The sequence below is a fragment of the Pseudorasbora parva genome, chromosome 20 (genome assembly GCF_024679245.1).
Source record: "Pseudorasbora parva isolate DD20220531a chromosome 20, ASM2467924v1, whole genome shotgun sequence".
NCBI classification, from domain to species: Eukaryota; Metazoa; Chordata; class Actinopteri; order Cypriniformes; family Gobionidae; genus Pseudorasbora; species Pseudorasbora parva.
The window spans coordinates 19,504,553-19,530,272 of NC_090191.1; the positions used below are offsets into that span (position 1 = coordinate 19,504,553).

General features: G+C 43.6%; 2 non-coding genes across 2 annotated transcripts; both read left to right on the forward strand.

The window, feature by feature from the left end:
* Positions 1 to 3,455: 3,455 nt before the first annotated feature.
* trnaa-ugc (transfer RNA alanine (anticodon UGC)) lies at positions 3,456 to 3,527 on the forward strand. Its single transcript has one exon. It is a non-coding gene; the product is annotated as a tRNA-Ala (tRNA).
* A 424-nt stretch (positions 3,528 to 3,951) lies between these two features.
* On the forward strand, positions 3,952 to 4,023 carry trnaa-ugc (transfer RNA alanine (anticodon UGC)). Its single transcript has one exon. It is a non-coding gene; the product is annotated as a tRNA-Ala (tRNA).
* The last annotated feature ends 21,697 nt before the right edge of the window (positions 4,024 to 25,720 follow it).

The window sequence follows — 25,720 nt, forward strand, 5'->3', positions numbered from 1 at the left end:
TCCTTTAACTCAAAGCTTTATCTGTTGCATATTTCTCTCTACCTAATTTTTATTTGAAAAATAGCAACTAGCTTGAGTACAAGGGACATGTAACTCAGCCCAACCTTCACAAGGGTCGGTAGCTCAGTGGTATAGCAAATGCTTTGCATATATGAGGTCCTGGGTTTAAATCCCTCCATCAACAATGAAATTTGTGTATTTGTCAAGTAATTTGTTTGGCAACAAAGGTCCTGGGTTCAATCTCCAGCATTTCAAAGCAATGTGGAACTTTCCACTTGGCTGCAGGAAACTTTCGGTCCTCAATCAGGGTTTTAGCTCAGTGGTAGAGCGCATGCTTTGCATGTATGAGGTCCAGGGTTCAATCCCCAGCATCTCGGAGGAAAGTTATGCTTTAATTTAAAGCTTTATCTGTTGCACACTTCTCTCTGCCTAATTTATATTTGAAAAATATCAACTAGCTTGAGTACAAGGCACATGTAACTCATGCAAAACTTCACAAGGGTCAGGAGCTCATTGGTAGAGAATATGCTTTGCATATATGAGGTCTTGGATTCAAACATCAGCATCTCCAAGGAAAGTTATGATTTAATTTAAAGCTTTATCTGTTGCACATTTCTCTCTGCCTAATTTATGTTTGAAAAATATTAACTAGCTTGAGTACAAGGCACATGTAACTCAGCCCAGCCTTCACAAGGGTCAGTAGCTCAGTGTTAGAGCAAGTGCTTTGCATATATGAGGTCCTGGGTTCAAACCTTAGTATCCCCAAGCAAAGTTATCCTTTAACTCAAAGCTTTATCTGTTGCACATTTCTCACTGCCTAATTTATGTTTGAAAAATAGCAACTAGCTTTAGTACCAGGTCTATGTAACGCCACCCAACTTTCACAAGGGTCAGTAGCTCAGTGGTAGAGAAAATGCTTTGCATATTTGAGGTCCTGGGTTCAAACCCCAGCATCTCCAAGGAAAGTTATCCTTTAACTAAAATATTTATCTGTTGCACATCTCGCTCTGCCTGATTTATATTTGAAAAATAGCAACCAGCTTGAGTACAAGGCACATGTAACTCAGCCCATACAACACAAGGGTCAGAAGCTCAGTGGTAGCGCAAATGCTATGCATATATGAGTTCCTGGGTTCAAACCCCTGAATCAACAATGAAAGTTGTGGGTTTATAAACTTTTTTTTTTTTTTTGCAACAAAGGTCCTGGGTTCAATCTCCAGTATCTCCAAGAAAAGTTGTCCTTTAACTCAAAGCTTTATCTATTGCACATTTCTCTCTTCCTTATTTATATTTGACAAATAGCAACTTGCTTGAGTACAAGGCACATATAACTCAGCCCAAACTTCACAATGGTCAGTAGTTCAGTGCTAGAGAATTTGCTTTGCATATATGAGTTTCTGGGTTCAAACCCTGACATCTCCAAGGAACGTTTTCCTTTAACTCAAAGCTTTATCTATTGCACATTTCTCTCTGCCTAATTTATATTTGAAAAAATATAAGCCCAACTTATGGGTTCAAACCCCAGCATCTCCAAGGAAAGTTATCGTTTAACTCAAATCTTTATCTGTTGCATATTTCTCTCTCCATAATTTATATTTGAAAAATAGCAACTACCTTGAGTACAAGGGACATGCAACTCAGCCCAAACTTCACAAGGGTCAATAGCTCAGTGGTAGAGTGAATGCTTTGCATATAAGAGGTCCTGTGTTCAATCCCCAGCATTTCAAAGCAATGTGGAGCTTTCCACTAGCCTGCAGAAAACTTGCTTCAGTCCTGCAGGGGATGTAGCTCAGTGGAAGAGGGCATGCATTTGCATGTATGAGGTCCTGGGTTCAATCCCCAGCATTTCCAAGGAAAGTTGTTCTTCAACTTAAAGCTTTATCTGTTGTGTATTTCTGTCTGCCTAATTTATGTTTGAAACATAGCAACTAGCTTTAGTACAAGGCACGTATAACTCAGCACAACCTTCACAAGGGCAAGTAACTCAAAGCTATATCTGTTGCATATTTCTCTCTGTCTAATTTATATTTGAAAAAATAGCAATTAGCTTGAGTACAAGGCACATGTAACTCAGCCAAAGCTTCACAAGGGTCAGTAGCTCAGTGGTAGAGAATACCACTGAGGTCCAGGGTTCAATCTCCAGCATTTCAAAGCAATGTGGAACTTTCCACTTGGCTGCAGGAAACTTTCGCTCTTCAATCAGAGTTAGAGCACATGCTTTGCATGTATGAGCTCCTGGGTTCAATCCCCAGCATCTCCAAGGAAAGTTATGCTTTAATTTAAAGCTTTATCTGTTGCACACTTCTCTCTGCCTAATTTATATTTGAAAAATATCAACTAGCTTGAGTACAAGGCACATGTAACTCAGCCAAAACTTCACAAGGGTCAGTAGCTCAGTGGTAGAGAATATGCTTTGCATATATGAGGTCTTGGGTTCAAACATCAGCATCTCCAAGGAAAGTTATGCTTTAATTTAAAGCTTTATCTTTTGCACATTTCTCTCTGCCTAATTTATGTTTGAAAAATAGCAACTAGCTTGAGTACAAGGGACATGCAACTCAGGCAAAGTTCACAAGTGTCAATAGCTCAGTGGTAGATAATATGCTTTGCATATATGAGGTTCTGGGTTCAAACCTCAGTATCTCCAAGCAAAGATATCCTTTAACTCAAATCTTTATCTGTTGCATATTTCGCTCTGCATAATTTATATTTGAAAAATAGCAACTAGCTTGAGTACAAGGGACATGCAACTCAGCCCAAAGTTCACAAGGGTCAATAGCTCAGTGGTAGAGTAAATGCTGTGCATATAAGAGGTCCTGGGTTCAATCCCCAGCATTTCAAAGCAATGTGGAGCTTTCCTCTAGCCTGCGGAAAAATTACTTTAGTCCTTCAGGGGATGTAGCTCTGTGGAAGAGCGCGTGCTTCGCATGTATGAGGTCCTGGATTCAATCCCCAGCATTTCCAAGGAAAGTTATCCTTTAACTCAAAGCTTTATCGGTTGCATATTTCTCTCTGCCTATTTTATATTTTAAAAATAGCAACTACCTTGAGTACACAGGACATGTAACTCAGCCCAAACATCCCAAGGGTCAGTGGTAGACCAAGTGCTTTGTGTATATGAGGTCCTGGGTTCAATCCGCAGAATCTCCAAGGAAAGTTATCCTTTAACTCAAAGCTTTATCTGTTGCACATTTCTCTCTGCCTAATTTATTTTTGAAAAAATATAAGCCCAAATTATGGGTTCAAACCCCAGCATCTTTAAGGAAAGTTGTCCTTTAACTCAAAGCTTTATCTGTTGCATATATCTCTCTGCCTAATTTATATTTGAAAAATAGCAAATAGCTTAAGTACAAGGGACATGTAACTCAGCCCAGCCTTCACAAGGGTCAGTAGCTCAGTGGAAGAGCAATGTGGAATTTTCCACTAGCTTGCAGGAAACTTGCTATACTCAATCTGGGGATGTAGCTCAGTGGTAGAGCGCATGCTTTGCATGTATGAGGTCCTGGGTTCAATCCCCAGCATCTCCAAGGAAAAATATCCTTTAACTCAAAGCTTTATCGGTTGCATATATCTCTCTGCCTAATTTATATTTGAAAAATAGCAAATAGCTTAAGTACAAGGGACATGTAACTCAGCCCAGCCTTCACAAGGGTCAGTAGCTCAGTGGAAGAGCAATGTGAAATTTTCCACTAGCTTGCAGGAAACTTGCTTTACTCAGTCTGGGGACGTAGCTCAGTGTAGAGCGCATGCTTTGCATGTATGAGGTCCTGGGTTCATTTATCAAAATATTTATCTGTTATTTTATTTTTTGCCACAAAGGTCCTGGTTTCAATCTCCAGCATTTCAAAGCAATGTGGAACCTGGGTTGCTTTGAAATGCTGACAATCTTCAGCATTTCAAAGCAATGTGGAACTTTCCACTTGCCTGCAGGAAACTTTCTTCACTCCATCAGGGGATGTAGCTCAGTGGTAGAGCGCATGCTTTGCATGTATGAGGTCCTGGGTTCAATCCCCAGCATCTCCAAGGAAAGTTATCCTTTAACTCAAAGCTTTATCGGTTGCATATTTCTCTCTGCCTAATTTATATTTTAAAAATAGCAACTAGCTTAAGAACACGGGACATGTAACTCAGCCAAAACTTCCCAAGGGTCAGTAGCTCAGTGGTAGTGCAAGTGCTTTGCGTATATGAGGTCTTGGGTTCAAACCGCAGCATCTCCAAGGAAAGTTATCTTTTAACTCAAAGCTTTATCTGTTGCACATTTCTCTCTGCCTAATTTATTTTTGAAAAAATATAAGCCCAAATTATGGGTTCAAACCCCAGCATCTTTAAGGAAAGTTGTCCTTTAACTCAAAGCTTTATCTGTTGCATATTTCTCTCTACCTAATTTTTATTTGAAAAATAGCAACTAGCTTGAGTACAAGGGACATGTAACTCAGCCCAACCTTCACAAGGGTCAGTAGCTCAGTGGTATAGCAAATGCTTTGCATATATGAGGTCCTGGGTTTAAATCCCTCCATCAACAATGAAATTTGTGTATTTGTCAAGTAATTTTTTTTGCAACAAAGGTCCTGGGTTCAATCTCCAGCATTTGAAAGCAATGTGGAACTTTCCACTTGGCTGCAGGAAACTTTCGCTCCTCAATTAGGCTTTTAGCTCAGTGGTAGAGCGCATGCTTTGCATGTGTGAGGTGTGATAGATGTGGCCAGTAAATGGATAAAGAGCATGGAGGCAGCAGGCTAATACTTGCGTTTAGGGGTTTATTGCAACAGAATAGGATTAACAAAATACAAAGCAAATGTTAACCTAACTGAGCTAAACCAAAATATAAGAGAAAAAAAACAACAAAACAAACCACTTATACAATAAACATAAGTCTCTGTATCTGCCTCTAAAAAGAAATACAACAGAGGTCTAAGAACTACAGGACCCGTTCCCTCACAGAACAACACTCCCACTTACAAACACCAGACATACCTTTATACATTGGTGGCCAGCACCAATTAACACCAAAAGGGGAAAACAGATACACAAATAATGGCCATTACACAAAATACAAACATATGAAAACATCAAACAAAACTGGAAACAAATACATTACATAACACTTCGTCACATTACTCCATTTTATGCATTTACTTCCTATATATTTATCAAAACAAGAGGAAGAGTTCTTGGAGTCCTCCCCCCAGGCAGAACCAGGAATGGTGCGGCTAGATTACGGGCCGGAACAGTATATATATGTCCAGTGTTTCCGCCCGAACCCCTTTAGACGGCGCACCAGCTCACGGGACTCAGCCATAACAAAACAGACAAACAAAAGAAGGGTAAGAATAAACTCCAACTACTCGTTAAAGAGTGTGCGCACTTAACTCCAAATGAAAGTTTAAATAAAGTTTATTAAACCCAAAATAATATTGTTGTGAGTTTTATTTCCTTACTGCAAACAAAAAACTGATTTAAATTAAAATAGAATACACAAACTAACCTGACTGAGACTCAGCCCCAATCCGTCACAGAGGTCCTGGGTTCAATCCCCAGCATCTCCAAGGAAAGTTATGCTTTAATTTAAAGCTTTATCTGTTGCACACTTCTCTCTGCCTAATTTATATTTGAAAAATATCAACTAGCTTGAGTACAAGGCACATGTAACTCAGCCAAAACTTCACAAGGGTCAGTAGCTCAGTGGTAGAGAATATGCTTTGCATATATGAGGTCTTGGGTTCAAACATCAGCATCTCCAAGGAAAGGTATGCTTTAATTTAAAGCTTTATCTGTTGCACATTTCTCTCTGCCTAATTTATGTTTGAAAAATAGCAACTAGCTTGAGTACAAGGCACATGTAACTCAGCTCAGCCTTCACAAGGTTCAGTAGCTCAGTGTTAGAGCAAATGCTTTGCGTATATGAGGTCCTGTGTTCAATCCCCAGCATCTCCAAGGAAAGTTATGCTTTAATTTAAAGCTTTATCTGTTGCACATTTCTCTCAGCCTGATTTAAATTTTTTAAAATAGCAACAGGCTTGAGTACAAGGGACATATAACACAGCACAAGCATCAAAAAGGCAAGTAGCTCAGTGGTAGAGCATATACTTTGCATGTATGAGGTCCTGGGTTAAATCCCTAGCATCTCCAAGGAAAGTTATCCTTTAACTCAAAGCTTTATCTGTTGCACATTTCTCTCTGCCTAATTTATATTTGAAAAAATATAAGCCCAATTTATGGGTTCAAACCCCAGCATCTCCAAGGAAAGTTGTCCTTTAACTCAAAGCTTTATCTGTTGCATATATCTCTCTGCCTAATTTATATTTGAAAAATAGCAAATAGCTTAAGTACAAGGGACATGTAACTCAGCCCAGCCTTCACAAGGGTCAGTAGCTCAGTGGAAGAGCAATGTGGAACTTTCCACTAGCCTGCAGGAAACTTTCTTTACTCCATCAGGGAATGTAGCTCAATGGTAGAGCGCATGCTTTGCATGTTTGAGGTCCTGGGTTCAATCCCCAGCATCTCCAAGGAAAGTTATCTTTTAACTCAAAGCTTTATCGGTTGCATATTTTTCTCTGCCTAATTTATATTTTAAAAATAGCAACTAGCTTAAGAACTCGGGACATGTAACTCAGCCAAAACTTCCCAAAGGTTAGTAGCTCAGTGGTAGTGCAAGTGCTTTGCGTGTATGAGGTCCTGGGTTCAAACCCCAGCATCTCCAAGGAAAGTTATCCTTTAACTCAAAGCTTTATCAGTTGCATATTTCTCTCTGCATATAATGTAGTGGCAGTGGCTCAGTGGTTCATGTAAGTTGTCTACAAACCAGAAGGTTGGTGGTTCAATTCCCGGTTCCACCTGACCAAGTGTTGAAGTGTCCATGAGCAAGACACCTAACCCCAGCTGCTCCTGACGAGCTGGATGGCGCCTTACATGGCTGCCGTCGGTGTATGAATGTGCAAAATTGTAAAGAGCTTTGGCATTTACCAGCTGTGATGGCACTGCAGGGCTTCAGCCTGTTATGAGCTTGCATCACTGCGTTTTAGATGTTGTTGGTAGAATTTCAGAGCTCTCTTTTGGATACTGATCAATAAGGGGTATTGTCCTAATTCAGCTCTGCATGAGTTGTTTGGTTTTTCTCTGCTAACTTGCTTTGATAAGTGTTCACTAACAAGTTTGGGTATGCTGTTTCAATTTCCTCTTTTTCCAATTTTGAAGAATCTTGAGATTTTAGGGTATGGAAGCTTCTGTGTAGCAATATACAATTCGCAAATCAATATGCAAAATGGCAATGCAATATGTAAAATGGCAATGCATTTCAGTATTTAAATTTACATTTTCCATACCATGTGTGTAACATTTGAAGCAAAATGATAATTCAAATTGAATAATATAATTTACATTTGCTATTTCCTACACTAGTTTTAACATATAATTTAAACATATATTTTAATGCTTTATAAATTGCAAATTTAAAAATGAAATTTAAAATGAAATTTAAAATGAAAATGTATTACAGAAATGATTAAATGTGTTTAACATGTTTGTGAAGACTCCTGTGTTAAGTGGGGTTTCCCCAGGCTGAGGAGGATGGTTGGCTGGCTCCGCCCTCAACTGGCTGTTCTCAGGTAGTTTGATTAAGCACACCTGTTGCTGACTTCCTGTTGGGCCGTGTTAAAAGGAGTCTGAGGAAAAGAACCACAGCATGCTGCCTGCTGGACTTGATTGTCAGTTCCATTTGGTTTGACTTGTCTCTTTGGTACATCCAACGGTACTACAGCACATTACCCTTTAATGCATTCATTACACAACACATTGTTTCCTGACTGTTACCCTTAATACTGTTTTTTTTTTCTCTTTATAATTCTATTTTGTTAATGAATTTCGTATTTTATTTCAGCTTTCGTGTGTCTCAATCTTTGTTGCTTCCCTTTGAGCCACGGGGCGTAACAAATGGCGGCTCGTCCCCGTCGGAGTAAAGTTTGTACTTTGAGAGTGATTTGAAATATTGTTTGTTAGTTTTGTAAATTAGTTTTGTAAGTTTATAAGTTTGTTTCGTTGTGTTTTGGAAAAGGTTGAAAATTTGTACGTGATTTGAAACAATTGAATAATTGTGACGTTGAGAGATGTCCAATTTGAATAATTTGTCGTCACATTACATGTGTTTTGGGACACCGGAAAGCATATGGTGCTGTGTTTGGCCACTTTATGAATTCATCGACTGGTAAGTTACCTTTGTGCTATATTGTTTGTTTTGACTTGAGGTTTTCCCTGTCAGGTTTAGCGACTCTTTTTTTCCTTCGAGAAATGTTTTTTTTTTTTTGTAGTGTTGTGGTGAAAGCGAGTAGCAGCAGTTGTCTCGGGAGCACTTCCACGGTGTGGGAATTGTCACTGTTTGGTTAGTTGCTGCCACTGGGCTTTTGTGCTATGTGAAAAGTAAATTAATTGAAAGGGGAATTAACGGCTGGTGCGGATGAAATTCAAGGAATACAGAGTTTAACCGTGCCACATTCTGCTTTTTTATATATATATATATATATATATATATATATATATATATATATATATATATATATATATATATATATATATACAATATACGGTTAAGCCTGCTGCAGTCGCAAATTCTGTGAATTTAAGTGTTGCTGAGACAAATGAATTTGGACAATTTTTAAATGACTTTTTCCACTTATGCTCCTTTCATTACAGAAGGTCAAGTCTCATTAGTGGATGGAGTTGAAGAGATACAGGATCTATGGATTCTTTTATTTTTAGAGTCCACTTTGCCGTTTTCCTGTCAGTCAGAAACCGGTGCCAGTGTTTTGGTTCGAGGAATGGTTTTGAATATGTTAACAGTTCCTCTTCATAAAGTCAAGCTTTACTCTGATTTAGTGACTGGTGAAGTGATAGTAGGGTTGCGCCCTGCTTTTTTTTGTTGTACAAGATGTCTTGTTGTTGAGAGAATTGAGTCCTCATGATGAGAATTGTGGGGGACCCTATTGTTCAAGTGGTGGTTCCCACAAAATTGTGATCCCGCATTGGAAGTCACACGTGAAAAGTCTGGTCATTCCAGGTTGCAAAATACTTCTGATCGTGTTTTGAGAATTTCGTCCGCATTTGAAGCGTGACATTTCCTCATGCATTAAAAGGGTCACACTTGTCAACTGACTAGTAAGTACACTTTAGGTTTTGGTCACGAGTTTGTTACATATCGGAGGGTTGGCTAGTGCTAAACCCAAACAGCAGGAAGGAATGACACAATTGTATAATTGTAAAGTAGGACCTTGTGTCTTTGACCCGGGAGGCCTGGTTTCACGCCTACTGCTTGCTTCTCCTGATAAACAGAAATTTGAGGGCTTGTTTGTGGAAATGCGTAGATTGAGTGATACAAGTTTGTTTGGTCATCAAGTTGTGACCTTGCATTTGACAATGTTAATCCTCTGCTGTCTTTGTTACACTTGTTTTGAAAGACCCTCATTTCCACAGGTGAATGCAAGTTGTGTTGGAACTGTTCTCCAACAGGCTGTGAGGGAGAGGTGGTTCGTTTTTCTCATGCCTATGCCCTTGACATTCAACATGTTAAAGGATCTGAAAATATTGTAGCCAACACAGTCACGTGCTCCTGTGAACTATTCGTTTGTTTTTTGGTAGGTCCTGGAGTATTGAGGTACTGTGCTAACTCTTGTTTGTTACCGGGATTCTTGACAGACCCCTGTCTTAAGGGGAGGGGTGTGATGACTCCTGTGTTAAGTGGGGTTTCCCCAGGCTGAGGAGGATGATTGGCTGGCTCCGCCCTCAACTGTCTGTTCTCAGATAGTTTAAGCACACATTGCTGACTTCCTGTTGGGCCTTGTTAAAAGGAGTCTGAGGAAAAGGCCCAGAGATGCTACATGCTGAACTTGATGGTCACTTCCATTTGGTTTGACTTCTTTGGTAAATCCAACAGTACTACAGCAGATTACCCTTTCATGCATTCATTACACAACACACTGATTCCTGACTGTTACACTTTATACTGTTTTTTTTTTTTCCTTTTTCTTCTGTTTAGTTCTTTTTTGTTAGTTTCGTATTTTGGCTTTCGTGTGTGTCCCAGTCTTTGTTGCGTCCCTTTGAGCCACGGGGCAAAAATTGTAGCAAATACTTGCGATTGCATTTTCATTATGTCCCGCAATGAATGTAGCAAAATTTAATGTGGAATTGAAAATGCAATCTGAGCCGATCAAGTTAGAACCATACATTTTTATGGTTAGAACGTCTTGCAGAGAACGAGCCTGGTGCTCGTGCACCTTAACATGAGTGAGGTCGTGCTGAAGTGAGCTGTGCTTTACAACAGCTCATTTTACTCTCAAAATAATCTTAGACAAGCTGCCCATGATTATTGTTTGCTTCATCAGTATGGTTGTATTTTGTTCTCTCATTTTCACCATTCTGATTGTTGTTTAATGCATACATTATAATAAAACGTCCATCTTGATGTTAATGGGTGTTCTTTATAATGATAATGGACCTAATAATCATTATTATTCCTCAAAAAAACATCTTTCACAGGATTGGTCTGATGTGAACATGTGCTTGATAGTATGATGTGATGGCTATTTTATCATTTGAACATCATTTAAACGCCCCAGCCTATTATCCCTATATCGTGTTGGAAACTCAGAAGTGAAGACCAGGAGAACTTGGGTATATCTTTCAGGCAGGCGTTCCTCTTTATTGAGAAACACACGTGCCGTATGTGGCTGCAGTTGTCCAAGTCTAATTCTAAACACTATACATTGTAATTTATCCACATTTCAGGGGGAGGGATTTACACAGTAGAGGAGGAGACAATCTAAACAAAGGAATGCACATGTTTAGGTAAAAGGGACACACCCCATACATTTCCATGTCACCAGTCCTAATCCTATCAGCATAACAGTGCCAATCAGACCACCAATTCAAATCCTATCAGCATAACAATACCAATCAGACGAATAGATGCAAAAGTAATCACTGACAATGTTGCTTATAGATCAGGAAGTGCATAAAGACAAAAGACTGATTAGCTTAATCTCCTTAGAATGTAGTCAACCTGAACCTCCAAGCTGTAAAGCATTATGTCCGTACATAAACTGTTTGTATACTATTACATTGGAACCTTGATATAACAATTCATAAATTTGTAATCCCACAATTGCTACATCCCTTTATGACCTCAGATTTTTTTAGTTTTGCTTCTGCAGAAATATAGGTTGTTAACTTCTCCTGCCCGCAACATTCCCGTCTTGTTCCACTCGCATAAACGTAGATTATTTTGTTTCATGTCTAAAATTCCATGAAACGGTTTGAAGTTTCTAGCCCACACGTTCCTGCATAAACTCTCCCGATGAATTACTTCATCACATCACCAGCACCTGTTCACATAAGACCAATGCTTAGACGATGGGTTTAGACATCAGTTATTTCTGGGAATCTAAATTATTATTATTGTTATTAAAGGCCTATTATTGCTATAAATAACACCAATCATTTTTGACATGACTAGCTACACGTCATTTTATTAATATAATGCATGCATTAAACAAAAGAATGGTAAACATGAGAAAAAATACAACCATACTGATGAAGCAAACCATAATCATGGGCAGCTTGTCTAAGATTATTTTGAGAGTAAAATACTGTTGAAAACCACAGCTCACTTCAGCGAGACCGCGCTCATGTAAGGCGTTCTTACCATAAATATCTATGGTTGTCAGACCGCACTGGTCTAACAGAACAGTCACAGACAAATGCACGCGATCATTTCTGTGTACTTGCTCCTCAGTAATATCCTCGCTTTCATAGCTCTGCTGTCGCCATGTTTTTCCACCACCTGGCCCCGCCTTGATGTGGTGTCTGACAGGGCGGGGGTGGAGACTTGATCGGCTCTGATTGCATTTTCAATTTCAATTCTGACAGCAAGGGAAGCCGGGCAGAGAGTCCACCCACATCTAAGCCGGTACACAGTTGCATCTATCATAAGGACATTCAGATTGGAAAACAGCAACTCTCCATTCCAGACTGTATCTACACACTGTACCGTATCATATTACTGTATTGCAAGTTAGCTAGTGCTCCTTTAGTAACACATTTTTTATTTTATTTTGTGTAACGTACAGTACATAGCACTATACCATTGAGATTGTCCTGTAGTGTTCACGTATAATACTGTACATCACAGTACTATGTCACTTCTAACATTTCAGTACTTTCATTTTTGGTTGTGAACCTTTGTTGGAAAAAAAAACTGTGTTGCGTTGCTTTACAGAATGCTAACTGATGAACTGAATAAAAACGGTGAAAAGTAAAGACTACAGCGTTTATACAAAGTAGACTAGTGTTGTTCTCCCTGATCTGAAAGTGTATTCATATGATGCAAAGTGTGTATCATTTTGTCATCAGAGTTACATTTTGACAAAGGAATGTTAGGTTTTGATAGCAGAGTTTAGGTTTTGATAGTAGAGTTTAAATTTGACACAGATGTGAATGGTATATTTCAGTGTTGTGTCATGTTTACTTGTGTGTAGAGCTTTGGCACAACGAGCGAAGTTTTGCAAAATGTGTTCAAGCAACGGGCAAAAACTGTAAGAGCCCATGTTTGACTGAATGTCTCTATGTTGTCGAGAAGCTGTTGACCCTCTTTTGTGTTTGACAGAATGATTAAATCATCTGCAAAGAGGAGACGTTTAACTTCTGAATCAGTCGGGTTTGGCAGACAAATTATTTGATGCGTTGACTAATTTGCTTCTATAAATAGAAGTATAGAGTAGAGTTAAATAGAGTTTCGCTTAATGGGCAACCTTGTCTGACTCCTCGTTGTTGGGAGAAAAATTCCCCAAATTTATAAAAAAACGTAACCTAAATCACATGTACACAGCCTTTGCCATGACAGTCAGAAATTGAGCTCAGGTGCACCCTGTTTTAACTGATCATCCTTGATATGTTTCTAAAACTTGATTCATCTGTGGTAAATTCAGCTGATTGGACATGATTTGGAAAGACACCTGTCTGAGCATACTCACCACTCCAACAGTAATGCATTTCAGAGCACAAACCAAGCCATGAAGTCCAAAGAACTGTTTGTTGACCTCAGAGACAGGATTGTATCAAGGCACAGATCAGGAGAAGGGTATAGAAAAACATTCTGCAGCATTAAAGGTCTCAATGAGGACCGTGCCCTCCATCATCCCTGAATGGAAGACATTTGGACCCACCAGGACTCTTGCTAGAAGTGGCCGCCTGGTTAAACTGAGTGATCGGGGAAGAAAGTCTGACAGAGCCCCAGCATTTCTCTGTGAAGGGAAGAGAACCTTGCAGAAAACAACAATCTATCCAGCACTCGACTAATAAGGCCTGTATGGTAAAGTGGCCAAACGGAAGCCACTCCTCAATAAAAAGCACATGACAGTAGGGGTGTGCAATATTGACAAAAAATGATATCTCAATATTTTCTGGGATTTTCTCGATAACAATATTTAGACGATATTGAGCTGAGAGTGTATATATATTTTGTATATATATTTTTTTTATAAATTAACACTAAGATGATGCCTGCATATAATTAAGTAACTATATATATATATATATATATATATATATATATATATATATATATATATATATATAGTTACTTAATTATATGCATGCATTATCTTAGTGTTAATTACATTAATTTAATCAAATTTAATTATAATAAGACACAATAGGCCTGTTACCAATAAAATTAAATAAGTATCAACAAAATTTATCTTCACATTGGAGAGGAAACAGAAGCTGCATTTGAAGTTGCATTTACACAGACTGTTTAATCAACCGATTCATTTAAACGTCAGATTAATTCAGAAACAAATCATTTGACTATCTATATTAGTCACTGAATCATTGATTCAAATGATTCGTTCAAAAAGCTGATTCATTCATTTAGGAACCACATGTGCTGCTCAGAGACGCGATTACAGTGCTGTGACTTTGTTTTGAACTATATTGTTGTTGGCAAAAAGGAGTAAAAATGGGCAATATTGTGTCTGAAATGTAAGTCACTTAATATTAAATTCTTGTTTAGTAAACTTGTATAAAATCAATATAATTTGTTATGCTAGATATCTGGACTCTTCCTTTGATATTTATTAAAAATATTAAATTATATAAATATAGACTTCCATGCAGTCAAAGCGTGCACCCACAAGTAGTCTAAGTAATCCTCAAGACTACATCACGTAGTGTATGCGCTCACAACTCTCTGGGTGTGTGTGAGGGATATACTCGATAATGTCAAAGATCACACATCGTTAAAACAACAATTACGATGATATCGCAGACGATATATATCGCAAACCCCTACATGACAGCCCATCTGGAGCTTGCCAAAAGGCACCCGAAGGACTCTCAGACCATGAGAAACAAAATTCTCTAGTCTGATGAAACTAAGATTGACCTCTTTGTCCTGAATGGTAAGCATCATGTCTGGAGGAAAACAAGTACCGCTCATCACCTGTGGGGCAGCATCATGCTGCGGGCTGTTTTTAAGCGGCAGGAACTGGGAGACTAGTCAGGATCGAGCAAAAGATGAATGTAGCAATGTACAGAGACATCCTTGATGAAAACCTGCTCCAGAGTGCTCTGGACCTCAGACTGGGGTTGAAGGTTTATCTTTCAACAGGACATGAACCCTAAGCACACAGCCAATATCCAATCCAATCCAATCCACCTTTATTTATAAAGCACCTTAAAAACAACACTGTTGACGAAAGTGCTGGACACAATTCACAAAACAAAAACAGCAAAATAGCAATAAAATAAATACAACAATAACATAAAGTCAACCCTCAAACTGATCCAAAAGCCAAAGAAAAGAAATGAGTCTTGAGACAGGATTTAAAAACAGGGAGAGACTCAGCCAGTCTAATGTGCAGAGGCAGCTCATTCTATAGTCTCGGAGCTGCCACGGCAAACGCACGATCACCTCTAAATTTACGTTTCGTCTTTGGGACGACTAACAGAGCCTGATCTGCTGACCGGAGTGAGCGAGAAGGGGTGTAAGGCACAATCAGATCAGATAAATACTTGGGGGCCAGGCCATGAAGACATTTATAAACAAATAACACAATTTGAAAATTAATGCGAAAATGCACAGGTAGCCAGTGTAGGGACTGGAGAACTGGTGAAATATGGTCATGTTTCCGGGTTCCGGTTAAAAGACGAGCGGCTGCATTTTGGACTAGTTGTAAGCGTGCCAGTAGTGATTTGTTAAGACCAGTGTAAAGGGCATTACAATAATCTAAACGAGTAGTGATAAAAGCATGGATTAAAATTTCAAAATTCTGTGGAGATACAAATGGTTTTACTTTGGCTAATTGCCTCAGCTGGAAGAAACTGGTCTTCACCACTGCACTGACCTGAGCATCAAATTTTATGCAACCGTCCATCTTTACTCCCAGGTTTGTGACCACTGGGCTAATGACTCGGCTTAAACAGCCCAGATCAACAGGCACTCCACCACCCGAGTCACTCGGAGCAAATAGCACAAACTCAGTTTTACTCTCATTAAAATACAAGAAATTCATAGCCATCCATGCTCTTACTTCATTTAGACACTCTAAAAGGGTTTTTGACTGGCTTAGCGGCACATATATTTGACAGTCGTCAGCATAAAAATGAAACGAAACATTGTGTCTTCTAAGGATTGACCCAAGAGGCAGCACATACAATGAAAAAAGCAGCGGCCCAAGGACAGACCCTTGTGGGATTCCGCACGTCAGAGGAGCCGAAGTGGACACAGCTTCATTAACTTGAACTGAAAAACTTCGTCCTTCCAAATAAGACATAATCCAGGTCAAGGCCATACCCTTAATGCCCACATTGTTCTCCAGTCGAGACAATAAGATTTGGTGATCAACTGTATCGAACGCAGCCGTTAGGTCCAGTAGCAGCAGAGCAACAGTATCACCCGAGTCTGAAGCCAAAAGAATGTCATTGTAAACCCTCAGCAGAGCTGTCTCGGTGCTATGGGCTGACTTAAACCCAGACTGGAACATTTCGGTAATACAATTATCATTTAAAAATGTGCTCAGCTGCAGATACACAACTTTCTCAACAATTTTAGAAAGCAGAGGGAGCTTAGAAATAGGCCGATAATTAGAGAGCTCATGTCGGTCCAGACCAGGTTTCTTTAACAAGGGTTGAACCACTGCATGTTTAAAACTCACAGGCACAACTCCATTAATTAAACTGCCATTAACAATATCAAGTATGCAGGGAATCAATGTAGGAAGAACATCTTTAAAAAGACGAGGGGGAATCACATCATTGGGTGAGCTAGTGATTTTCATTTGTCCAATAATTTTTTCTAGAAAAGGCAAGCTAACAGGCTCAAACTGGTTAAAAACAGCAGAACAGGTTACAGAGATGCCAGGGTCATACAGGGGTGGGCCGATAAGGGCCCCAATGCTCTCCACCTTATGGATAAAAAAGTGAAGAAACTCGTCACACATTTTTGATGGGTCATCCAGACACGGGAGTTGTGGGACATTAAGAACAGTTCTTATGGTATTAAAAAGAACTTGCGTATTGTGAACATTAGAAGAAATAATTTCAGAAAAATGCTTGATCTTTTCAGCTTTTACAACTATTTGATACGAACGCCAACTCTCTCTTAGTAACTGAAATGACACTTGGAGTTTGTCCCTCTTCCACTTTCTTTCCGCCCTTCTGCACTCGCGTCTAGCAGCGCGGGTGACATCGTTCAGCCAAGGGGCAGGTCTCGGTTTAGATAGCCTGGTTTTTATGGGAGCTACTGTGTCTAATGCCACTTGGCAAGCAGCGTTAAAAAAAGCACATTGATCATCAATAGTTGTGTTAGGACAGACAGATACATGGTTTAAATTAAAAACAGAAGAAAACTTAGCAGCAGTGGAAGGGTTAACTATCCGACCACGGCGCACAGGAGCGCACGGTTTAACTACGACACAAGAGAGGGGAATTTCAAATACAACAGGCATATGATCGGAAAAAAAAGCATCACAGACTTCAAGATTAGAAACAGCCAAGCCATGAGTTAAAACCAAGTCAAGAGTGTGCCCACGTTCCTGCGTGGGGCCAGATACACACTGTACAAGATTAAAACATTCAATGACATCTAAAAAGGCTCTTGCCATTGGCTTTTCAGGACAACACACATGTATGTTAAAGTCCCCTGCAATAAGGAGGCAGTCATACATTGGCACAAACTCAGCCAAAAATTGAGAAAAGTCATTGATGAAATTCTTATTGTATTTGGGTGGTCTATATACAAGTGCACACAGCACTGGCGATGCACCACTCAGTTCAAACAAGCTCACCTCAAAGCTGGTGAAGGATGCAGCGAGTGCGAGCTGTTTACACTTAAAAATTTTTTTATAGACTGTTGCCAGTCCTCCTCCACGGCCTGACGACCTCGGGAAGTTAAAATACAAACAGTCAGACGGTAAAAGTTCGCAAAAAACACTCGACTCACCCACAGGAATCCACGTTTCTGTTATACAGAGAAAATCCAGATCCCGCGACTCAAAAAAGTCCCTCAAGATGAAAGTTTTGTTGGCTAGCGATCTGGCATTCACAAGGGCAAACGTCTCGGTTACGTATGTAACCCTCGTTCCCTGAAGGAGGGAACGGAGACGTACGTCAGAACTGAACCGACGAATGGGATCTTACTTTAGAGACCAATCCTACTTCGAGCATCTAACAACGAGCCAATGAAATTTGGCATGCGATAGATGGTATGGTAGATCAGCGCTTTTTCTGCTGAGGAGCCGAAGGTGACCGGACTCCCAGCGGAAGCACAGCATCTGGCGACGGGACGTACGTCTCCGTTCCCTCCTTCAGGGAACGAGGGTTACATACGTAACCGAGACGTTCCCTTTCAGTCGGTCACGTTCGACGTACGTCAGAACTGAACCGACGAATGGGATCCCTATGGAAAACGCCAGGATGCTGGCCCTTCCAGCGTCCTGCTTGAGCGCACTGCACCGTCTAGTATGGTACGGAAGTCAGGGCTCCAAGCAGGGAAGTACAGTCACTGCTGTTTCTGCAAGACCCACTCAGAATGACTATTGGATAACGCTGGGAAGCGTGCCTACCTCGTACTTGAGAGAGAGGGTACGCTGCGGGGCCACGTCCTTCAGGGAAGGAGAGGTGGCAGAATACGCATAAGGACTAACCTGGCAGGGTAGTGCAACATATGGCAGTCTCTGGGGTGGTTCCAGCCTGATTGAAGGGGGGAAAGAACACGCCCAGAGACGACAGAGCGGGCTCTGTCGAGGGAAAGACACGGGGCTAGCCCGAAGGGTAGCTGATACCGTGGAAGAATACACATATGGGGTTGCCATGAGGGAACCGCTACATATGGGACCCAGCCTACAGCCACGTTTCACAAGCATACGGGTGCAGGCCTGGCGTCAGACGGTCCGCAACGTCTGACACCGGAGGGGTGACGGAGGAGCTCGACAGGGTTAGCCGGTTTCCCGGGGAACACAACTGGAGACAATAGACGCACGTATCCGGCCCAGAGGGCGGGAGTGGCGTTTCGCAAGCCGACACTTAGAACGGGCACTTAGCGCTCCTGGCCACTGTGGGCGAGGATGCGGGAAGATACCGGCTCTACACGTAAGCTAAGAATCTAGCAAACGTGTTAGGTGTCGCCCAGCCCGCAGCTCTACATATGTCTGTCAGCGAGGCGCCTTGAGCCAGCGCCCAGGAAGAAGCAACACTCCGAGTGGAGTGAGCTCTTACACCGAACGGGCAAGGCACGTCTTGGGACTGGTAGGCCAAGACTATAGCATCCACTATAAAGTGGGCTAACCTCTGCTTGGAGACAGCCTTTCCCTTCTGCTGGCCTCCATAACAGACGAAGAGTTGCTCTGAGGTCCGAAGGCTTTGGGTCCGGTCAACGTAAGCGCGAAGAGCGCGGACCGGACACAGCAAAGCCAGGGCTGGGTCTGCCTCCTCCGAAGGCAGCGCTTGCAGGTTCACCACCTGATCCCGGAAGGGAGTGGTAGGAACCTTGGGCACATATCCGGGCCGGGGTCTCAGGACGACGTGAGAGTTACCTGGCCCGAACTCTAGGCACGATTCGTTGACCGAAAGTGCATGCAGGTCCCCTACCCTCTTGATCGAGGCCAATGCCGTCAGGAGTCTTCATTGACAAGATTTTTAACTCACAAGACGCCAAAGGCTCGAAGGGAGGGCTCTGAAGTGCTCTGAGCACTAGAGCTAAGTCCCAAGAGGGTATCGAGGATGGACGAGGAGGATTTAGTCTCCTCGCACCTCTGAGGAACCTGACGATTAGGTTGTGCTTCCCCACGGACTTACCTTCTACTACATCATGGTACGCTGCTATTGCTGCAGCGTATACCTTGAGGGTGGAGGGAGACAGCCTTCTCTCCAACCCGTCTTGCAGGAAGGAAAGCACGACACTGATCGAACACCTTCGGGGGTCTTCCCGGCGGGAAGCGCACCACTCAACGAACAGGTTCCACTTCAGAGCATAGAGGCGCCTCGTAGAGGGGGCTCTAGCTGAAGCGATGGTGTCTACGACAGCTTGTGGTAGTCCATCTAGAACCTCCGTGTCCCGTCCAGGGACCAGACATGAAGATTCCAGAGGTCTGGACGCGGGTGCCATAGTGTGCCCCGTCCCTGAGAAAGAAGGTCCTTCCTCAGGGGAATCGGCCAAGGAGGGGCTGTCGCGAGGAGCGTGAGTTCTGGGAACCAGGTCCGGTTGGGCCAATACGGCGCAACTAACAAGACCTGCTCCTCGTCCTCCCTGACCTTGCACAGAGTCTGTGCAAGAAGGCTCACTGGGGGAAACGCATACTTGCGTAGGTCCCGGGGCCAGCTGTGCGCCAGTGCATCTGTGCCGAGGGTACCCCTGGTCAGGGAATAGTACCACTGGCAATGGGTCGAGTCCGGAGAGGCAACCGCTCTGCCACGCCCACCTCGGGACTCGGCCATTGAGCCAGTGTTGAAGCGGTCTCATATGAAGCAATCCGAGCGGCGTGACCGCGGCTGCAGATGCCATATGCCCCAGGAGCCTCTGAAAGAATTTCAGTGGGACCGCTGTCCTGCTCTTGAACATATTCAAGCAGTTCAACACCGACTGGACTTGCTCCTCGGAGAGGCGCGCAGTCCGATTGACCGAGTCCAGCTCCATACCGAGATAAGAGATCCTCTGTGTAGGACAGAGTTTGCTCTTCTCTCGGTTGACCCGAAGGCCCAACTGGCTGAGGTGACTGAGCACCAAGTCCCTGTGTTCGCACAACTGGTCCTTCGACTGGGCTAGGATCAGCCAATCGTCGAGGTAGTTGAGAATCCGAACGCCGCGTTCTCAGAACGGAACAATGGCTGCCTCCGCGACCTTCGTAAAGACGCGGGGCGACAGGGACAGCCCGAAGGGCAGGACCTTGTACTGATATGCTTTCCCCTCGAACGCCAAACGTAGGAACGGTCTGTGTTGAGGGAGAAAGACACACGGAAGTACGCATCCTTCAGGTCGATCGCTGCAAACCAATCCTGGGGACGGATGCATTGGAAAATGCGTTTCTGCGTCAACATCCTGAACGGGAGCTTGTGCAGGGCCCGATTCAGAACTCGCAGGTCCAGGATTGGTCGTAACCCACCCCCTTCTTGGGCACAATGAAGTAGGGGCTGTAGAACCCCGTCTTCATATCGGCTGGAGGAACCGGCTCGATCGCGTCCTTCGCCAGTAGGACCTCGATCTCTGACCCCAAGACCTGAGCATCGCTGCTTCGCCCGGAGGCGAAGAGGATGCCCCTGTACTTGGGCGGCCGGCGCGCGAACTGAATCGCGTAGCCGAGTCTGATGGTACGGATGAGCCAGCAAGACGGCCCGGGGAGACCTAGCCAGGCCCCCAGAGACCGTGCAAGCGGGACCAACCGCACCACAGACGTGCCCGGGGTGGGGCAGCGAAGCGGAGTACTCTGGCCCGACTCGGGAGGCCCGGAGGCGGCCCGAAGTGTTGCCTGAGCACTCCTGGTTTGGACAGAGAGTGGGTGAGAAGGCCCGGGGGCGTCCTCTGAGCCCACTCTGCTGCCCACTGCCCGGAGGCAGGAAAGTGAAGCACTCAGCCCCGACCCGGGAGGCCCGTGGGCGGCCCGGAGTGTTGACTGAGTGCTCATGAGAGAGGAAGTGTGTGGGTGAGAAGGCCCGGGGGCGTCCTCGAGGCCCACACAACTGCCCCCTGGCGACGGGAGGGTAGGAAAGGAGTGACAAGGCCCGTGGGCGTCGCACACTGCCAACCTGACCCCCTTGGGGCCCAGAGAGAGAGGAAACTGCTCTTAAAATGTGGGTACCGCTGGACTCCGGAGAGCCAGTGGCAGAACCGAAACCAGTCAGGGCCCCCCGGTCCTCCTCCGGGGGGGTGGGGGAGGGATGCGAACATCGTCTCCCCCGAGCAGCTCCTGTTCTCCCTAGCCGGCCCGTCTCAGGGCCGCGTCCCCTTGCGCTTGCCTGCCGGTTAGCGGGCCCTGGACGGGTTGGGCGTCCCTCGCGTCCGGCACCCTGCTCCTCCAGTGGAGGCTGCTGCTCGGCTCTAGCAGGGTGGAGGCGGACGCAGGAGGGGATGCCCTCGGCGACGAGCCGAGCAGCTGGTCGTCGGCACCCTGGTGCAACGCCTCCGTCTGCTCTTGGGCCACCAAGAACTGCTGGGCAAAGTTCTCGATGGTGCCGCCGAGGAGGCCAGCCCGACAGACAGGCTTTTCTTGCGCATATCTGTCAGGTTAGCCCCCTATTCCTGGACCACTAGTGTGGACATCGCCTGACCCAGGGAGCGTGCAGTGATTTTCGTCGCCCATAGGGCGAGGTCCAACACCGCACGCAGTTCCTGCACAACCCCTGGGCTGGGACTACCCTCGTGCGTGCAGGGCAGAGGGCAGTGAGAGAGGGAAAACAATGATACTTTTTTTTTTTTTTTTTTTTTTTTGTCTCATTTTTGGCCCTTTTGACCCTCCATATTTCCCTCTCTCCGATGCAGCAATTGACATCTGTCCTCTGCCAGAGCCAAAAATGAAACGCTAGCCCTTTTGTCTCTTTAGGATCAGCGATTCCACCTTCAACTACCAGCAGGCATGCGAGACAGTGAACGTGGCCGTCAGAACGGCACACAGCGCACTGAGCGCTCAAGCCTCTATGAAGAAGGCAAGGCGAACAATGCCCTGACGTGGTCGTGTTCTCATGAGAGAATCCGTACCACCCACGAACAGAGTCTCAGCATGCTTTTGATGCGATAGAGGAGTGGGGGCCCGAGGGGATTTACCCGGCGGCGAATCCCCACTGTAATCCTCAGGCCACCAGCGCTTATCAGCCAAAGTAGCCCTTTTCCAGTAACACTAGAAATGAACTAGATCGGGGGATAGGCGAAGGGACTCGACCCCATCTGAGGTTTCATAGTCTCGACCGCGCATCTAGAGCGCCGACTGACGCGCGCCGGTTGTCGTGACAACCACCGCTGTCAGCCGGCCGCTCGACGGCACACGGCGCGCTGAACACTCGAGCCCTTTATGAGAAGGGGGAGACGAACAACGCGCCGACGTGACCATGTTCTTTTACCAGAACATGAATCACCCACGATCGCAATCTCACATGCGCTCGTGGCCGTCAAGAGGACAGGAAACAGTTTGTGTAGGAAACGCTCAGCGAACCAACAGTTTGTATGGGAAACGCTCAGCGAACCAACAAGCTCCTTTAGATCGCTTGATCACTGATCAGACGGTCTCTCACTGACGCGCCGTATCACCCGCACTGGCAGACTCTCTCACTCAACACTCTTTGACTCATAGTCAGACACTCTTCGTAGGAAACAGTAAGCACTGCTCGGCTCCGAAGTAGAAAAAGCGCTGATCTACCATTCCACTTCCTATTTATACCCGCGCTGCGGGGCGGAGCGTGGAATGCGTGATCGCATGCCAAATTTCATTGGCTCGTTGTTAGATGCTCGAAGTAGGATTGGTCTCTAAAGTAAGATCCCATTCGTCGGTTCAGTTCTGACGTACGTCGAACGTGACCGACTGAAAGGGAACCTAGCTGGATCCGGTGCTTTTGCAGCCAGTGTAGTCCGAGCAAGCGGCCGGAGATTCTTGTGATTCACCCCGCGCCAGCGGTGGGAAGTAGTCTGTACATGGCTGGCAGAGAGCCTCACGTCCAAACCAGCCACCGGAACCAAACAGGACTCGATCGGGTCCGCAGAACGCCACGGCGTGAGGCGGCGAAATTCCGAACGGGATCCTGGCGATGTCATGGAGAAAAACGCCAGCCAGGTCCTCTGTTTCACCAGCCAGCCACCACGTTTTCCCCGGCGTCTACGGCGTGCTCTGCGCAAAGGTGGAACTGACACACGGCGAAGGTGAGCTGGTATTCCCGTAAGAAACGGGGGGCAGAAGGTTTTTTGACCATCATGCTCAAATGGTACCACGTTTGTAATCAAGGGTCGAAGGTCTAAAAGTATTTGACGGTCGTAGACCAGTAGAGAGTTGACATTTGCAATAATAATTGACAACAATAACATAAATACAAATAGAGAGCACAGAGACAGACGGCAGGCCATAAACACTGGCGCCATCTTGGAATCCCACAATATAACAAAGGAGTGGCTATGGGACAACTCTTTGAATGTATTTGAGTGGCCCAGCCAGAGTCAGAGCCCAGACTTTAATCTGATTGAACATCTCTGGAGAGATCTAAAAATGTCTGTGCACCGACTCCCCATCAAACTTGATGGAGCTTGAGAAGTCCTGCAAAGAAGAATGGGAACAACTGCCCAACAATAGGTGTGCCAAGCTTTTAGCATCATACTCAAAAAAGACTTGATGCTGTAATTGGTGCCAAAGGTTATTCAACAAAGTATTGAGCAAAGGCTGTGAATAGCTATTTACATATGATTTCTGTTTTCCCTGTTTTTTTTTTTTAAATTTTGAATAAATTTGCAGAATTTTAAATTACCTATTTGTAGTGGAGATGAGTGGAACCCGGGTGGGGTCTTCTGCTGTTGTAGCCCATCCGCCTCAAGGTTGTGCGTGTTGTGGCTTCACAAATGCTTTGCTGCATACCTCGGTTGTAATGAGTGGTTATTTCAGTCAAAGTTGATCTTCTATCGGCTTGAATCAGTCAGCGCATTCTCCTCTGACCTCTAGCATCAACAAGGCATTTTTGCCCACAGGACTGCCGCATACTGTATGTTTTTCCCTTTTCACGCCATTCTTTGTAAACCCTAGAAATGGTTGTGCATGAAAATCCCAGTAACTGAGCAGATTGTGAAATACTCACACCAGCCCATCTGGCACCAACAACCATGCCACGCTCAAAGTTGCTTAAAGGTGTCTAGCATGATTTGAAACAATATGTTAAATTGTTCTCTGATATCTACATAGAGGGTATGTGGCTTATTTAAGGGCAAAAATTGTCCAGATACAGTTTTACAGGTCCATTTACAACCCTATAAATTGTCTCTAGGATGTAATGCTCTGTTTTTGCCTTATTTGGAAGAGTCATGAATATTAATGTTGAGCTCTGCTCTGATTGGCTTATTTCAGCAGCTCACAGCAGTTCAGCTGTTTTGCGAAGTGGCTCGTCCTGACTGTCCTGACAGAACACAGACCGACTGAATAACACTTTGAGCAATACATCTCAAATGAAGATTGATAAAATGCAGCTTACTTGCTTATTGGTGTTTTCAGATCATTCACTTGCGAGAAAGTGCTCGCGATCATTAAATCCCCCAAACAGAGCTTTTCTGTGAAAAGAACACATCCGGTATTTTACCTAAACATGTCCAATCTGGCAACCATATGCCTGGAAATCTCTCTCTTGTGCAGATGATCGGAAAACACAGATAATCAAGTAAGCTGCATTTAAGCAATCTCCATTTGAGATGTTCTGCTTAGTGTCATTCAGTCTACATTTTAGACTTGTCTTTTTTCGTCAACGATATTGCATGTTTATATAACATTAGTCACAATGTAGGCTAACATTATGCAGTGACTATGATGTACTCTTAATTCAAGCATGCAAAAACATCATAGGCCTACTTCAGTTCTCAAAAATATAAATATATAACTTATATTTTTACAAAATTAATAGCCTTGTCGTTTGAACTTATATGGTGGAAAAGGTGACGTTTGCTAGAAGGATCGAGTAGCCTAAGCGATCTGTAAGCAACGTATCTATGGTTGTATTTTATAATACAAAATAATATTAACCTTTGTCATTAGACACACTATTAAGTTTTGTATGGTGGAGTTTCCTATTGTTACTGAACTAGCATCTTGCGTCATCTAGACAATGCGGTCTCTTGCAGAAACGTTCAATTTAATCAGAACTTATTTAAAGCTACACTGTGTAACTTTTTTTAGTTTATTCTTAGCTAAAATCACTTAGTTCTTTCAAAAAATATATGTGCTCATTAATGTATATTTACTTCTTTCAAGTAATAATGTATTCTCGTAATTTTATAATATACCATTGAAAATACATACGTGTTGAGGGTTCGGCTGGCGGTCGCCATGTTGCTCCTCCATCTTGAAAGTACATTTGCCAAAGAGGGAAATACCCGTAAATTCAAGCTTTGCTTTTCACGTTTTTACACTCGCTGGCACTGTGTGGAATGTGAAGAGGAGGATTACTTGAGGCTGCTATATGATGATGGAGGATCACTCTTAAGCCCCTTTCACACCGCACGTTGGAA